Below are 16712 nucleotides of genomic sequence, written 5' to 3'. Positions count from 1 at the left end.
GGCTCAGTCTCAGGATAAGGGGTCAGACTTTTAGGACTGAGATGAGGAGAAATTTCTTCACTCGAAGGGTTGTGAACCTTTGTAATTCTCTACCCCAGAGGGCTGTGGATGCTCAGTCAGAGTATATTCAAGGCTGAGAGAGATAGATTTTTGGACATTAAGGGACTCAAGGGATATGGAGATCGGGCAGGAAAGTGGAGATGAGGTAGAAGATCAGCCATGATCATATATAATGGCAGAGCAGGCTCGAGGGGCTATCTGGCCTACTCCTGCTCCTATTTCTTATGTTATTTGCCCAGTCTTCATTTGTCACCCCAGTAAACTAACTTGACTGCTTCAGCAGGGCGTTAGCCGTAGTATTAAAACTGTAGAATTGGAAAGTTGCCTTTATTGCATATTAAAACAATAAAGCTCCCGAGGGAAAAAACATGTTTTGCTTAGAAGTTTAATCAGAAAAGTAAAGTGCATGACGTCATGGATCAAGTACATACTGGCCAAATGGAATTTAGAAATAACAGAGCACAGATTTTCCCATGTGTATTATGACCAAGAGGGAAGATTTCATCCCAAAAAAGTATTTTTGTATTTACGGTAGGGGGTACAACAAAGCTGCGTCATTTTGGGCCAAAGCCCTGATGGTCTCCACTGACAGCTGGAACCAGCGGAGAAGATCAAAACTGAAACTGGGGGCAGTTAAGCTCACAGTTGGCAAGGAAACAGAGAAATATCCCATTTTACACAGCAAGCGGAGGTTTTGAACGACAATTCAGCAAATTTCGACATCAGCTGGACGCTAAACCCTCTGCAAGGACACAAGCCGAGGAGATACTTTTAGAAATGCGTACGAGCAAGCACTAGCCACACAGACTTCTTATTAACTACAGATTCCTTCAGATGGTATTTGCTCCCCACACAGCAGCCAAGTTAACAATGGAGGAAACAAACACCGAGCTTCCGGAAATGCAAATGGCGTCCGCGACTAGCCGTACAGATCCGTTAACTTCAATCCTTGGAAGTGGTGCTCCATTTAACTTGGAGCCATCCTTTTTTTCCAAAGCAGTAAACAGATACCAAAGCCCCATTCCTGAATATCGCAAAGCCAAAAATTCCGTTTGCTGTCTCACAGCCAGGACATACCCCTGTGCAATGGTTTTCCCAGACGGAGATCGATAGATTTGTGTTCAGTAAGGATATCAAGGGATATGGAACAAAGGCAGGTAAATGGAGTGGGGGGTACAGATCAGCCATGATATAACTGAATGGCGGAACAGGCTCGAGGGGCTGAATGGCCTACTCCTGCCCCAACCTTTTTGATGGTGTTGATTCAGGGAGGAATGTTGGCAGGACGACAGAATTCCCTGCTCTTCGTATATTGCCATGGATTCTTTTATGTCCATCTGAACAGAGACAGGGCTTTTGTTCAATGTATCAAAAAGACAGCACCGCAAACAATACAGTGCTCCCTTCGTACTGCACAGCACTGCACTGTCAGCACGGGTTATGTGCTTCGGTCCTGGAATTGAATCCACAACGTTCTCATTCAGAGATGACGGCTACCAACTGAGTCAAGCTGATTCAAAGGGCCGAGACTGACTTGTTAGGGCACGTGATGAGTTTTACTATTTCCTGCAATAAATCTCATGTAGTTTGTCAAGGAGTACGAGAAAGAATTTCCTCTGTTGGGTGAATCCGGAACAAGAGGGCACACCCTTAAAATTAGAGGTAAGGCATTTGGGAGTAAAATCCAGAAATACAAAGGGTCGTGGAAATCTGGAAAACTCTCCCCCCATAAAGGCTGTGGATACTTTTGTAAAATGGACGACTGCAATAAAAGACAGATAGACCAGACTGCAGCTTCCAAGTATATTACTTAAGAGTTTGAGCTCTGTCGCTTCACAGCACCTCTGACCCAAGAATGATCTTACAAAGAACTTATCAGTTCTCTTATCTAAGGATCCAATGTAAAGTGAGGCATTCTTGCATTCAGTCTGTACAAGAAGGTAAAACAATCACTGATGTTACCATACCTGTAAAAGTATTCTCTTAAATACTTGAAGCATTATCTGAATATCCCGTTCAGATTCTTAATCTCATTGACACGGTAAACACCAAAAAGGCCACCCACAGGCCTTTTGCTCCAACTGGTTCAACAACAACTTGTATTTATATAGCACCTTTAACGTAGTAAAACATCCCAAGGCGCTTCACAGGAGTATTAAAACACAAAAACATTTGACACCGAGCCACATATATTAGGGCAGGTGACCAAAAGCTTGGTCAAAGAGGTAGGTTTTAAGGAGCATCTTAAATGACGAGAGGTAGCAAGGTGGAGAGGTTTAGGCAGGGAATTCCAGAGCTTAGGGCCTAGGCAACAGAAGGCACGACCACCAAAGGTTGAGCGATTATAATCAGGGATGCTCAAGAGGGCAGAATTTGAGTAGCGCAGATATCTCGGGGGGGGGGGGGGGGGGGGGGGGGGGGAGTTGTTGTGGGGCTGAAGGAGATTACAGAGATAGGGAGGGATCTGAAAACAAGGATGAGAATTTTGAAATCGAGGCGTTGCTTAACCGGGAGCCAATGTAGGTCAGCGAGCGCAGGGGTGATGGGCGAATGGGACTTGGTGCAAGTTAGGACACGGGCAGCCGAGGTTTTGGATCACCGCAAGTTTACGTAGGGTAGAATGTGAGAGGCCAGGCAGGAATAGTCAAGTCTAGAGGTAGCAAAGTTCAGTGGATAATGATTGCACAAAGTCATTGGGCCAAACCAGGAAAACCCTGGTGTGCATTAAATTAGCGAGTCGCAGCTGGCGCAACAGTGGGGAGGCTCTAGAATTGGTTTCAGTCCCCCTGGGGGTAAAGAAAGAGAAAAATATTAACCCGTATTTCCATTCCTGATCGTTATTTAGTGACCCTGTATGTGGATGTCAAGCGAAGACAGTTCAGACTCGGCTGGGATAGGGCCCTACAGTTAAATAAGCTGGCAACATTTCCTGTCACACCAAGAATGTCAAGGCACAGGAGACAGCTGAAGTCAACAGAACTGGACCTGATCAAGCGACTTCAGGAGAACTGAGCAGAAAAAGCAAGCAAGTTTAACAAGTCAGTGCCCACTTTGTTTTACAGCAAACAAATATCATATGATACACGAAAAGCAATTTATACAGCAAACTCCCTCCCTCCCTCGCCTTCAGAGGAGGTCATAGACCTGCAAGGCTGGTGTGTTTTACTCCTGTGTCTGCAGCGCATAACAATGTTTATTAATGCTGTTGAGGCTTCATTACATTTCTTTTGGAAAGGTGCTCATAAAATTATCCAGTCACAACCGTTAACTTAGCACCGACTGTACTATATTTGTCCGTAATCACGCTTGGCTCTGCTTCAGTTGACTTTTACAGTTGGCCCACTGTATTTAATGAGCTGGGATCACAGATCTGTTGGAAATGTCAGCCTCATTAAATTAGCATTTTCTAAGAGGACTCCCTAGTACTCCTGAATATTTGCAGCTTCAGTTTGAGAGAGTTTTTGTAAACATATTTATATTATTTCAGATATAGAATAGAATGCTGCCAATCCCAGCTGGACAAGGGGCCACAGGTTCAAGATTGGATGGATAAGCTTGGGACTGATGGCAGAAGCAATCCTTTACATAAAGTCGAACAGTAGCTACAACGGTGCCAGCTGTGGCTCAGTGGGCAGCACCCTCACCTCGGAGTCAGGAGGGTGCGTGGGCTCAAGTCCCACTTCAGAGGCTGGAGCACAAAAATCTAGGTCGACACGCCCAGCGCAGTGCTGAGGGAGTGCTGCACTGTCGGAGGTGCCATCTTTTGGATGAGACCTTAAACCGAGGCCCCGCCAACCCTCTCAGATGGGCGTAAAAGATCCCACAGCACTATTGCGAAGAAGAACTGGGGAGCTCGCCCCGGTGTCCCTCAACCAACATCACTAAAACAGATTAACTGGTCATTTATCTCGTTGCTGATTGTGGGAGCTTGCTGTGCGCAAATTGGTTGCCGCGCTTCCTACATTACAACAGTGACTACACTTCAAAAGTATTTCATTGGCTGTAAAGGTCTTTGGTGTGTCCTGAGGTGGTGAAAGGTGCTATATAAATGCAAGTCTGATACCTGGGATGGCAGGAATGACGTATGAGGAGAGATTGGGACAATTGGGCTTGTACTCGCTGGAGTTTAGAAGAATGAGAGGGGATCTCATTGAAACTTATAAAATTCTGACAGGACTGGACAGACTAGATGCAGGAAAGATGTTCCCGATGGTCGGGGAATCCAGAACCAGGGGTCACAGTCTAAGGATAAGGGGTAAGCCATTTAGGACGGAAATGAGGAGGAATTTCTTCACCCAGAGAGTGGTGAACCTGTGGAATTCTCTACCACAGAAGGCAGTCGAGGTCAATTCATTAAATATATTCAAGAAGGAGTTGGATATATTTCTTAAGACTAAAGGGATCAAGGGGTATGGGGAGAAAGCTGGGACCGGGTACTGAAATTGGATGATCAGCCATGATCGCATTGAATGGCGGAACAGGCTCGAGGGGCCGAATGGCCTACTCCTGCTCCTGCTCCTATCTTCTACGCTTCTATGTAAGTCTCAAGTCCTTTGAGGCAAGGACACGGGATTCATTTCAGCAGCTTGGAGTGGTCATTGGGAGAGGGGAGAGCTGCTATTCTGGAAGGGCGGGATCAAACAGGCTGAAGGGCTTCTAAACCCAGCAGGTGATTATGTGACGAGCGCGGTGTTCAGATGAGCAAGTTGTTTGCATCAGTGATGTACTGTGTACGCAGTGAACTCACTCAAAATATAAAACAGAACTCTCGCTTTTCGTTGCCAACACAACTTGCTCACGCACAGTGCTCATGCACTTTCATTCATTTTAACCCCTTGTGCCAAGAGGAACGGCTCAGTGCAAGTACAGGCCGTTAACTGCTGTGCTCCATTCAGGTCACAGATCTGTGCAGGCCAGCGGGAATTCAGATTCGTGGCATCCTACTCGATTACAAAATGGCCGATCTAGATATCTAAACTTCAGCGTCTTCAGATTTCTTTTTGACACGCACTCAGCAGGAGAGCCAGAAATTATTCCGCAAACTACACAACACAGATGGACTGCAGTCCTTCCTGGTCCTGTACTTCCCTATTGTTTCCAAGAGGATTCACAAGGAGTTTAAAATCTGCAAAAAGGTGAAATACACATTTTTATAAAATAGCAAAAAATAGAGTCAGGCACATATTGCCCATGTAGTTCCAACTGGTCTTGCCTGCTATAGTCAGAAGTGAGCCCCGGGCTCAATTCCCTCATCTATAGGGAGTAAGTGGGAAGAGAGATTCCACCAAAACCATAATGCTCAGTATGTAAACAAACACTGGAATTTGCACATGAATCTAATTTATGTATTGCTGTCGGTCATAAAACCACAGCGGGGAAAATATGTCCCAATCACTTGTAACCTCCTTCCAAGTCTCTCCTGCTGCACCTCCCATACTCTCATAGAGTCATAGAGTTATACAGCACGGATAGAGGCCCTTCGGCCCATCGTGTCCACGCCGGCCATCAAGCCCTGTCTAATGTAATCCCATATTTCAGCATTTGGTCCGTAGCCTTGTATGCTATGGCATTTCAAGTGCTCATCCAAATGCTTCTTAAATGTTGTGAGGGTTCCTGCCTCCACAACCCTTTCAGGCAGTGAGTTCCAGACTCCAACCACCCTCTGGGTGAAAAAGTTCTCTCTCAAATGCCCTCTAAACCTCCCGCCCTTTACCTTGAATCTATGCCCCCTAGTTATTGACCCTTCTACTAAGGGAAAAAGCTCCTCAGTATCCATCCTATCTATGCCCCTCATAATTTTGTACACCTCAATCATGTCCCCCCTCAGCCTCCTCTGCTCCAAGGAAAACAATCCCAATCTGCCCAGTCTCTCTTCATAGCTGAAGCGCTCCCGCCCTGGTAACATCCTGGTGAATCTCCTCTGCACCCTCTCCAAAGCGTTCACATCCTTCCTGTAGTGTGGCGACCAGAACTGCACACAGTATTCCAGCTGTGGCCTAACCAGTGTTTTATACAGCTCCATCATAACCTCCTTGCTCTTATATTCTATGCCTCGGCTAATGAAGGCAAGTATCCCATATGCCTTTTTTACCACCTTATCCACCTGTTGCGCTGCCTTCAGGGATCTGTGTACTTGCACACCCAGATCCCTCTGACCCTCCGTCTTGCCTAGGGTCTTACCATTCATTGTGTATTCCCTTGCCTTGTTAGTCCCCCCAAAGTGCATCACCTCGCACTTTTCCTGGTTAAATTCCATTTGCCACTGTTCCGCCCATCTGACCAACCCATCTATATCGTCCTGCAGACTGAGGCTACCCTCCTCGCTATTTACCACCCTACCAATTTTTGTATCATCCGCGAACTTACTGATCATACCTTTTACATTCATATCCAAGTCATTAATGTAGACCACAAACAGCAAGGGACCCAGCACCGATCCCTGTGGTGCCCCACTGGCCACAGGCTTCCAGTCACAAAAACAACCTTCGACCATCACCCTCTGCCTTCTGCCACTAAGCCAGTTTTGTATCCAATGTGCCAAGGCACCCTGGATTCCATGGGCTCTTACCTTCTTGACCAGTCTCCTGTGCGGGACTTTATCGAAGGCCTTACTGAAATCCATGTATACCACATCCACTGCGTTACCCTCATCCACACACCTAGTCACCCCCTCAAAAAATTCAATCAGTCAGACATGGTCTTCCCTTGACAAAGCCATGTTGACTATCCCTGATTAATCCTTGCCTCTCCAAGTGGAGACTAATTTTGTCCCTCAGAATTTTTCCAATAATTTTCCTACCACTGATGTTAGGCTCACTGGCCTGTAGTTCCCCGGTTTTTCCCTACTTCCCTTCTTGAATAATGGTACTACATTAGCGGTTCTCCAGTCCTCTGGCACATCCCCTGTGGCCAGAGAGGTCCTGAATATATGTGTTAGAGCCCCCACAATCTCTTCCTTTGCCTCACACAGCAGCCTGGGATACATTTCGTCCGGGCCTGGGGATTTATCCATTTTTAGGCCTGCTAAAACCACCAATACCTCCTCCCTCTCGATGTTGATATGTTCGAGCATATCACAGTCCCCCCGCCCTATTTCTATGTCTACATCGTCCTCCTCCATAGTGAAAACAGATGCAAAAAATTCATTTAGAACCCCTCCACACACAGATTGCCACTTTTGTCCCTAATGGGCCCTATTTTTTCCCTAGTTATCCTCTTACCCTTAATATACTTATAAAACATCTTAGGATTTTCCTTTATTTTGCTCGCCAGTGTTATTTCATGGCCCCTCCTTGATCTCCTAATTTCTTTTTTAAGTATCCCCCTGCACTTTTTGTACTCCTCTAGGGCTTCCTCCGTCTTTAGCCTTTTGTATCTGCCAAAAGCCCTCCTTTTTTTCCTAATCCATTCTCGTATATCCCCTGACATGCAAGGTTCCCTGTGGTTTTTGGAACCACCCTTGACCTTTACGGGAACATGTTGCCATTGTATGATCTCAATCTCCCTTCTGAAAGCCTCCCATTGCTCCGATGCGGATTTTCCTACAAGTAGCTGATCCCAGTCCATTTTCGCCAGATCCTGCCTTATCCTATTAAAATCGGCCTTCCCCCAATTTAGAACCTTTATTTCCGGCCCATCCCTGTCCTTTTCCATGACCACCTTAAATCTCACCATATTATGGTCACTGTCACCAAAGTGCTCACCTACTAGCACTTTTTCCACTTGGCCGGCCACATTCCCTAGAATTAGGTCCAGTACCGCCCCCTCTCTTGTAGGACTTTCTACATGCTGGCTCAAAAAGCTCTCCTGGATGCACTTTAAGAATTCTACACCCTCTGAGCCTTTCACACTCTGACTATCCCAGTTAATATTGGGGAAGTTGAAATCCCCCATTATTATTACCCTATTATTTGCACATTTCTCTGAGATTTGCCTACATATCTGTTCCTCTATCTCCCCCTGACTGTTTGGAGGCCTATAGTACACTCCCAGCAAAGTGCTTGCCCCCTTTTTGTTTTTAAGCTCCACCCATATGGCCTCATTAGAGGAACCTGCTAATATATCATCCCTCCTTACTGCAGTAATTGACTCCTTAATTAATATTGCGACACCCCCTCCTCTTATACCTCCCCCTCTGTCTCGCCTGAAGATTCTGTACCCCGGAATATTGAGCTGCCAGTCTTGCCCCTCCCTCAACCATGTCTCCGTGATAGCAACAATATCATACTCCCATGTGTTTATCAACACCTTCAGTTCATCCACCTTATTTGCAAGACTCCTTGCATTAAAATAGATGCCATCCAGCCTTGCCCTTATATATTTGCCCTGTCTACCAAGCTGACTTGTTTTTTTCTCTATAATTGGCAGCACATCACCCCCTATTTCAGCTCCCCTCTGTATCCTATCCCCCTGCCAAGTTAGTTTAAACCCCCCCCCCTCAACAGTGCTAGCAAACCTCCCCGCAAGGATATTTGTCCCGCTCTGGTTCAGGTGCAACCCGTCCGACTTGTACAAGTCCCACCTTTCCCAGAAGCAGGCCCAGTGATCCAGGAAAGTAAAACCCTCCCCCCTACACCAACTCTTTAGCCACGCATTCATCTGCTCTATCCTCCTATTCCTATACTCACTAGCACGTGGCACTGGGAGTAATCCAGAGATTACAACCTTTGAGGGCCTGCTCTTTAATCTGTTACCTAGCTCCCTAAATTCTTGATGCAGGACCTCATCCCCCTTCCTACCTATGTCGTTGGTCCCAATGTGGACCACAACCTCTGCCTGCTCACCCTCCCCCTTAAGAGGATTACACCCTCGATCTGCATCTACACCGGTTCCCCTCCCCGTCCTGCTCATCACGGTGAAAGAGATCAGTGTTGGGGAATGCAGCACAGTAGGTGCTTTAATATTGCAGCTCAAAGTCAGCTCTCTAATGCCACTCTCCACTATGTTTGTCTACCCGGTGCAGTTCACCATCAGGCACTGGCTGGCAGAGACAGCTCACTAAAGGTAAATCATATCATTCCTATTTCTTAACACAGTCCCCAATGGCTGCACTTTCAGAATCGATCAGTGTCAATATCCAACATTTCCCGATCAGGTACAGCATGGACCAAGTACAAAGCACCTTTGGATGTTTTTCTATATTGAAGGTGCTATATAAATGCAAGCTCTAGCTGTTGTCGAGCAATTCTCTCTTCCAAGAAGGGCGAGACTGTAATTTTGTGCTTTGGGAACTGGGTTGAGGCCAATCTGAACTCAAAAAAACTTGCACGCAACAGGGAAGAGATTTTCCAATCGAAGCTGGATTGACACCCAGGTCCCAACGCATAGTGCGATAACCCTCTGTAACCCCAGTCTCCAATGTGCACTTTCTTCACACCAGGACTATCAAACCACACTAGTGCAACAAAGTTAAGCAGGGGGGGGGGGGGGGGGCCAGAGTGGAGGAGGAAAATACTACGCATGAAGGCAGGAAGAGTGGCAATACTGTTAATAAAAAGATGCAGCAGATTTGGGAGGGCTGATCACACACATTTATGTCAGCCTTAGATCAGAGGTAATACTCTTGCTTCTGTCAGAAGGTTGTGGGTTCAAGATCCGCTCCAGGGACTTGAGCACATAACCTAGGCTGACACTTCACTGCAGTACTGAGGGAGCCCTGCACCGTCGCATCAATCTTTCGGATGGGCCGATAATCCGAGGTCATGGCTGCCGTCTCGGGTAGGTGTAAAAGATCCCATGGCACTATTTGAAGAGTAAGTCTATGTAAGATTCGCTAGTCATTCATCTCATTGCTGTTTGCAGGACTTTGCAATTGGCTGCCTTGTCCGACATTACAACAGTGACTATTCTTCAAAAAAGTTCTTCGTTGGCTGTGAAGCACTCTGGGACTCCCCGGTACCATGAAAGGCACGATCTAAATGCAAGCTCTTTCTTTCTTTATGTCTCAGACCAATGTTTGAGGGGCGTCTGCACCAAGTCAGCGTTCTGGCAGAGATGAAAATGCTCAGTGTTTGAAAAGGACAGATTTGCCATATCCAACAAGTGTTTCAAAAGCATTAAATGATTTTAAATACGATTACAACAGATTCCCCCATTCTCTCCCTTTGAACACATGAACAAAAAAACACAAAATTAAGAGGCAAGGAACTGGAGTTGAGGGGGTAGAAAATGCTCTTAACATATTGATACCAATACCTCATTGAAAGAAGAAAGTACACGTCAACCAGTACTCTTTAGTACAACACCAATTCTCCTAATTCATCACCTCAAATTCTTCTCCCTCTACTCCCATCAACGACAGCCCCACAACCTCAAGTACTCCATCCTGGTGTTCTGCCCCGCATTATACCCGCCAGATAAAAAACATATAATTGCACCGAGGGTAGGTTTTCACAGTTCAAGTGGAGGTGGTAAGAAAATTTGATACAGGAAACTCTCTTAAATGGCACCTAAATAACCGGAAATCTCTGTTAACCGGCAAAATTCAGGAGTAGGTTCAGGTAAGTTTTACTTCATATTAGTGGCAGTTACTGGATCTGTTGCTGTGTAACTGGGGTTCGTGCACTTGTTGCTAAGCAACAGGGACGATTGGTCTGTGGACGGAGTTCCTGCACATGCTGCTAAGCAACAGGGAAGCCTGGATTTGTTGCTGTGTACGGAGCTCTCGTACCTTTTAACTATACCTCTCTGTAATCCGGACTTTGATAAACCGGCACCACGCCGGTCCCGTTGGTGCCGGATAATAAAGTTTCCTGTACTGTGGATGCTGGAAATCTGAAATAAAAACAGAAAATGCTGGGAATACTCAGGTCAGGCAGCACCTGTGGAGAGAGAAACAGAGAGTTAAGGTTTCAGGTCGATGACCTTTCAACAGTGTGAAGCTTTTCCTACCATTGGAATCTTCGAGCCCTGACGAAATGTCATCGACCTGAAACGTTAGCTCTAGTCTCACTCTCTCTCCACAGATGCTGCCTGACCTGCTGAGTATCTCCAAGAAAATGTTACACGTCCGCCATTCCACTTTATTGAAATTCTGGTGACATACGAAAATGGCCTGTGTCCACTTTCACTGTAGGGATTCCCATTATTTCCATGTGGCTCCACTGAAGTTAGGAAATTGATTAAACCAAAAATCTATTTTTTTTTAAATTTGCAGTTATAACAAAGGATTCCATTTAAAAGGTTTACAGGAGCTATAGCTCAAATTCTAGATGTCAGCTGCTCGAACAATGGGAATTAATCTTTTCCTTTTGAACCCAGGGACAGAAATTTGGATGGATTTTATTTCCAAATTTCCTGCAACGCCCACACAGTATGTGTTCTGATTCCATCACCACAACCCAGGATAGACAGGTTTGGGTTTCTGAGCACACTTTGATGTACAGCAGGCAGTGCACAGCCAATTGCGGGTTTGATTTTTGCGTGCGACTCCCTAGCATTAAACTTTCTTTCACTTACTATTAAAACAAATCTCACTTTCAGGAACACAGTCACAGGGAGAAGCACGTTTTGGCTTCCTACTTCGCTGAAACCTGGTACAAAAATATTGAACTGTCTTGTTTTAAATAAGGAGTTGCAAAGACCGTCTGCACATGACCCAATGTATAGCAGGGATAGAAAGACTTGCATTTCTATTGCGCCTTTCATGACCACCGGATGTCCCAAAGAGCTTTACAGCCAATGAGGTAGTTTCGAAGTGGAGTCACTGTTGTAATGCAGGTAACACAGCAGCCAATTTGTACACAGCAAGCTCCCACAAACAGAAATGTGATAAAGACCAGGTAATCTGGTTTTTGTCATGTTGATTGAGGGATAAATATTGGCCAGGACAACAGGGAGAACTCCCCTGCTCCTCTTCGAAATAGTGCTGTGGGATCTTTCACGTCCACCCCAGAGGGCAGACGGGGCCTCGGTTTAACGTCTCATCAGAAAGACGGCGCCTCAGGCAGTGCAGCACTCCCTCAGCACTGCACTGGAGTGTCAGCCTAGATTCGTGTGCTCAAATCGCTGGAGCGGGTCTTGAAACCACAACCTTCTGATTCAGAGGATAGGGAGTCAAAACAGAACTGCAAAGGATCGCACTGTTGTGACGCTAATTGAGACACAGATGCTGAATTAGGAAGTCATCGAGTTCTGTGTCAAGATTAATATGCACTGTATGCGATAAATCTGCCTGCAGAAAGATGTATGGGCCTTTAGAGGGAGTGTCTGCTCGGTTTCGATATTGTTTTGTTTTCATCAATTATCTCCCCATCTAAAGACAGTAAGTTACATGTATGTAACAAATAGCCCAACACACCTCAAAAGGAGGGCGAGAGACACCAAGCAGAAAATAATAAAGAATATATGGGAGGTGAGCAGGGGTGCAGTTGAAGAAATGGGCTTTTGATGGCAATGTTCTCGCTAATTTTTTTGGCTGCGCGGCCCATTCAAATGAGCGTGCATGCTCGGTTATTTCCATTAGAACGCTGTTCAGCAGGCTTCGCAGGACATGCAGATCACCGCGCAACCACGCAGCTTAACGGGAACATTGGTCACTGTTGTTTTGTAGGCAAGGCGGCAGGCGATCTGCACACCGAGATCCCGCAAACAGCACATGAGATAAACAAGATAATCTGTTTTTGATGGTGTCGCTCGAGGGAGAAATGCTGGCCACAACACGGAGAATGTCCTGCTTTTTTTTGGACAAGAACCATGGGCTCTTACGCCCGCCTGAACAAGCAGAGAGGACATTGGTTTTAATGTCTCATCCAAAAAACGGCTTCTCAGACAGTGCAGCACTGAAACATCAACCTCATTTAAGTGCTCAAGTCCTGGAGTGACACCTCAATACGTAACCTTCTGACTAAAGAGATACTATCACTGAACCATGGATTACACTGAAGAAGGTTCACAAAAATTCAAGGAGTGCAGGTGCATGAAGGCTCTGTCCTGAACCGGGATACAGGGGAGGGGGACTGGCCTTAACACCCAGTCGACCAGAGACAGAAGTGTGGTGGGATACAGGATTCAAGGAGATGCCAAAGGTAGGAAACGTTTCACAGGCACTGGGCACTCTCAGGTATCTCGTCAAAGTGGCTATTCCTAATGTGTGAACATTGACAGCGAGTGTCAGGAGGCTATTTAACTTGAAATGGGGGGTGGGGGGGGGGGGGGTTGGCACACAGCTGGTACCCAATCTTGTTCTCATCCGATTTCCAGCGTCATTGTGTTGTAGTGTCAGCTGTGGCTCAGTGGGTAGAACTCTCGCATCTCAATCAGAAGGTCGTGGGTTTAAGTCCTACTCCACAGACTTGAGCACAAAAATCTAGGCCGATACTCCAGTGCAGTACTGAGGGAGTCCTGCACTGTCGGAGGTGCCGTCTTTCAGATGTGACGTTAAACCGAGGCCCCGTCTGCTCTCTCAGGTGGACGTAAAAGATCCCACGGCACTATTTTGAGGAAGAGCAGGTGAGTTCTCCCCGGTGTCCATGGCCAATATTTATCCTTCAATCAACATCACTAAAGCAGATTATCTGGTCATTATCACGTTGCTGTTTCTGGGACCTTGCTGTGTGCAAATTGGCTGCCGCGTTACACTTCAAAAAAGTACTCCATTGGCTGCGAAGCGCTTTGGGACATCCTGAGGCAGTGAAAGGCGCTATATAAATGCAAGTCTTTCGTTTTCTACATGCAGGAACCCTGGCCGATTTACCCCGTCAAAGGCAACGGCGCAACGACTAAATGTAGCAATCTTTCCGCTGTCCGACTCCCATCAGCCAACTCAGAACAGGCCAGGGATTAAACCTACAACCCTCCTGTCTGTGCAGCTCATAGTGAAAGGGAGTGTAAGCAGTTCTAGTCACTGCTGGAGTATTTAAAAACTATGAGAAACTCTTGCATTTGTTTGACAGAACACATTACAACTCCAGTCGGGGCTAACTTATCAACAGAGCGATCAACTGTGACTCGAGGAGGAGGAGTGGTGGCAGATACTTATTTCCGTTTGAAAAATGTGACCTCTTGTGAAGCAGGTCAATGAGATGCTCGATGCAAGTCCATTTGCCTGTGGTTCCAAGCACCTTTAACTTAAATTATCTTCAGGACAAAGCCAGCAGTCTGTGTTGTGACTTGCTTTGAAATCGAAATGTTCTTGCACAAGAAGAATGCGCCAACTCCCACCTGACTGAAAGGCAATGGCTGTGATCATATGTATATTCCATGCCTGTTGCAGTTAATTAAAAAAATATGGGCTCATGAATTATATACACATCATAAATATACAGACTCATCGCTGGCCTGCAGTTTATTTCCTTGGACAGATGCTCACATGACTGTTGAGCGCGCAGACCTGGTCTGACCATATCATGACAGCAAGCAGCGAGCTGGCTCCAGAAGAGAATTCTCTGCTAGTTTTTAAATATAGAACAGCTGAACTATTTTCAACATAAAACATGTTCCCTCGTGCTAAGAACTCGGAATCTGTACAGTTCACAGCCCTTTTTTTGGGTGGGAGGAGGAGGAACAAACAATAGCAGATTCACTCCACTGTCATAACCACGTCAAGCTGGAATGGGAACAGAAACTAAAACTACAGATTAGCCATTCGCCTCCAAACATCCACAGTCCTCCTCCTAGCTAACAGAGCAGCCTCTCTCACACGGAGTACATTTTAAAACACAGGCAATATCAGATCCGAGGGGCTCAAATCAATCCAAGCACAGTTCTTAAAGTAAACAAAAATCAACCCCTACCCTCCCGAATGTGTTGCAAAACGTCTTCATACCCTGCCTGTCTTAGCATGTTCAGTAGGCTGAGTTCAAGCTGCACTGCGTAAGGTTACAGCCCCTTAACATTAGTGCCAAGCAAGGCATGATGGGGTAGGGGAGGGAGGAAGCCGGCAATGAGGAGGAGAGGGGGGGGGGGGGGAGAACCGGCAGGTGAGGGGGGCGGGGGAAGGAGGCGGCAGGGAGGGGAGGGGGGGGGGAAGGGGGCGAGGGGGGGGGGGAAGGGGGCGAGGGGGGGGGGGGAAGGGGGCGAGGGGGGGGAAGGGGGCGAGGGGGGGGGAAGGGGGCGAGGGGGGGGAAGGGGGCGAGGGGGGGGGAAGGGGGCGAGGGGGGGGAAGGGGGCGAGGGGGGGAAAGGGGGCGAGGGGGGGGAAAGGGGGCGAGGGGGGGGAAAGGGGGCGAGGGGGGGGAAAGGGGGCGAGGGGGGGGGAAAGGGGGCGAGGGGGGGGGAAAGGGGGCGAGGGGGGGGGAAGGGGGCGAGGGGGGGGGCGAAAGGGGGCGAGGGGGGGGCAGGGGGCAAGGGGGGGGCAGGGGGCAAGGGGGGGGGCAGGGGGCGAGCCGCAGGGGGCGCCGCAGGGGGCGAGGAAGGGGGCGAGGGGGGGGGAAGGGGGCGAGGGGGGGGCAGGGGGCGAGGGGGGGGGCAGGGGGCGAGTCGCAGGGGGCGAGGGGGGCCGCAGGGGGCGAGGGGGGGGCCGCAGGGGGCGAGGGGGGGGGCGGCGACGAGGGGGGGGGTGAGGGGGAGGGGGGGCGAGATGGGGCGGCGGCGGGGGGCGAGGGGCGCAGGGGGCGAGGGCGAGGGGGGGCGGGGGCGAGGTGAGGGGGCCGGGGGCAGGCGGGGGAGGGGGGGGGCCGGGGGCGAGGGGCCGGGGGCGAGGGGCGAGGGGGGGCCAGGGGGCGAGGGGGGGGCAGGGGGCGGGCAGGGGGCGGGCAGGGGGCAGGGGGCGAGGGGGGGCGGGGGGGCAGGGGGCAGGGGGGCAGGGGGCGAGGGGGGCAGGGGGCGAGGGGGGCAGGGGGGCGCAGGGGGGCAGGGGGCGAGGGGGCAGGGGGCGAGGGGGGCAGGGGGGCGCAGGGGGCGAGGGGGGCAGGGGGCGAGGGGGGCAGGGGGGGCGCTGAGGGTGAGGGGTGAGGTTGTGGGAGGGGGTGGAGTAGGGGATCCCCCTGAGCTTGGGTGACTCTGCCCCGCTGCCAACTCCTGCAGCTCCCAGTCACAGCCGGACAGTGTGTGTGTGTGTGTGTCCTCCACCCCCGGCCCGGGAAGGAGTTCCTCGGCTTCTCTCACCAACTCTCAGGACTGTTGAGGGCAGGCCTGATCCGGCGGCGGCGGGGCTGCTGCTCCTTCGCCCTTTGATCGGAGGCCAGTGCAGCTGAAGCTCCGCTCCGGACCTGTTATTTCATTGTTTCCCCCTCGGTTCGTCAGCTCAGGCCCGACTCCCTCCGCCTGGAGCTTCCAAACACAGGAACTGACGCAACCGGTGTCACAATGCTCGCCGCCTGACGTCAGGCGCAGGCGCATCCGCGCAGAGCATTGTGGGGGTTGTAGTCCCCAGGCAGGCCCTATTCAGTCAGAAGCCCTCAGTGCAGGGAAAGAAAGAGTTGCATTTATATAGCGCCTTTCACGACTGCTGGACGTCTCAAAGCGCTTTACATCCAATGAAGTACTTTTGGAGTATAGTCACTGTTGTAATGTAGGAAACATGGCAGCCAATTTGCCCACAAGAAGCTCCCACAAACAGCTATGTGATAATGACCAGATTATCTGTTTTTGTTATGTTGGTTGAGGGATAAATATTGGACCAGGACACGGGGAGAACTCCCCTGCTCTTCTTCAAAATAGTGCCATGGAATCTCTTACGTCCACCTGAGAGAGCAGACAGGGCCTTGGTTTAAT

At 48.9% G+C, this 16712-nt stretch overlaps 1 protein-coding gene across 4 annotated transcripts in view; it reads right to left on the bottom strand.

Moving 5' to 3' along the window:
• Positions 1–16304, bottom strand: part of rnf216 (ring finger protein 216) — a 226999-nt gene extending 210695 nt beyond the window's left edge. The window contains exon 1 of one of the 4 annotated variants that reach the window (XM_086000328.1): positions 16104–16304. The gene's annotated coding sequence lies outside the window, so the exon portion shown is untranslated. Of the gene's footprint in view, positions 1–14792; positions 14841–16103 lie in introns of those variants that run through there. The other 3 variants (XM_086000325.1, XM_086000327.1, XM_086000326.1) reach the window with 3 other exon arrangements.
• Between the last annotated feature and the right edge of the window lie 408 nt (positions 16305–16712).

Source organism: Somniosus microcephalus, chromosome 11, assembly GCF_052327205.1.
Source record: "Somniosus microcephalus isolate GS21.2 chromosome 11, FLI_Smic_1.0, whole genome shotgun sequence".
NCBI lineage: Eukaryota > Metazoa > Chordata > Chondrichthyes > Squaliformes > Somniosidae > Somniosus > Somniosus microcephalus.
The sequence above is the reverse complement of the archived record's forward strand: the minus strand, read 5'-3'. Positions and strand labels throughout refer to the sequence as shown.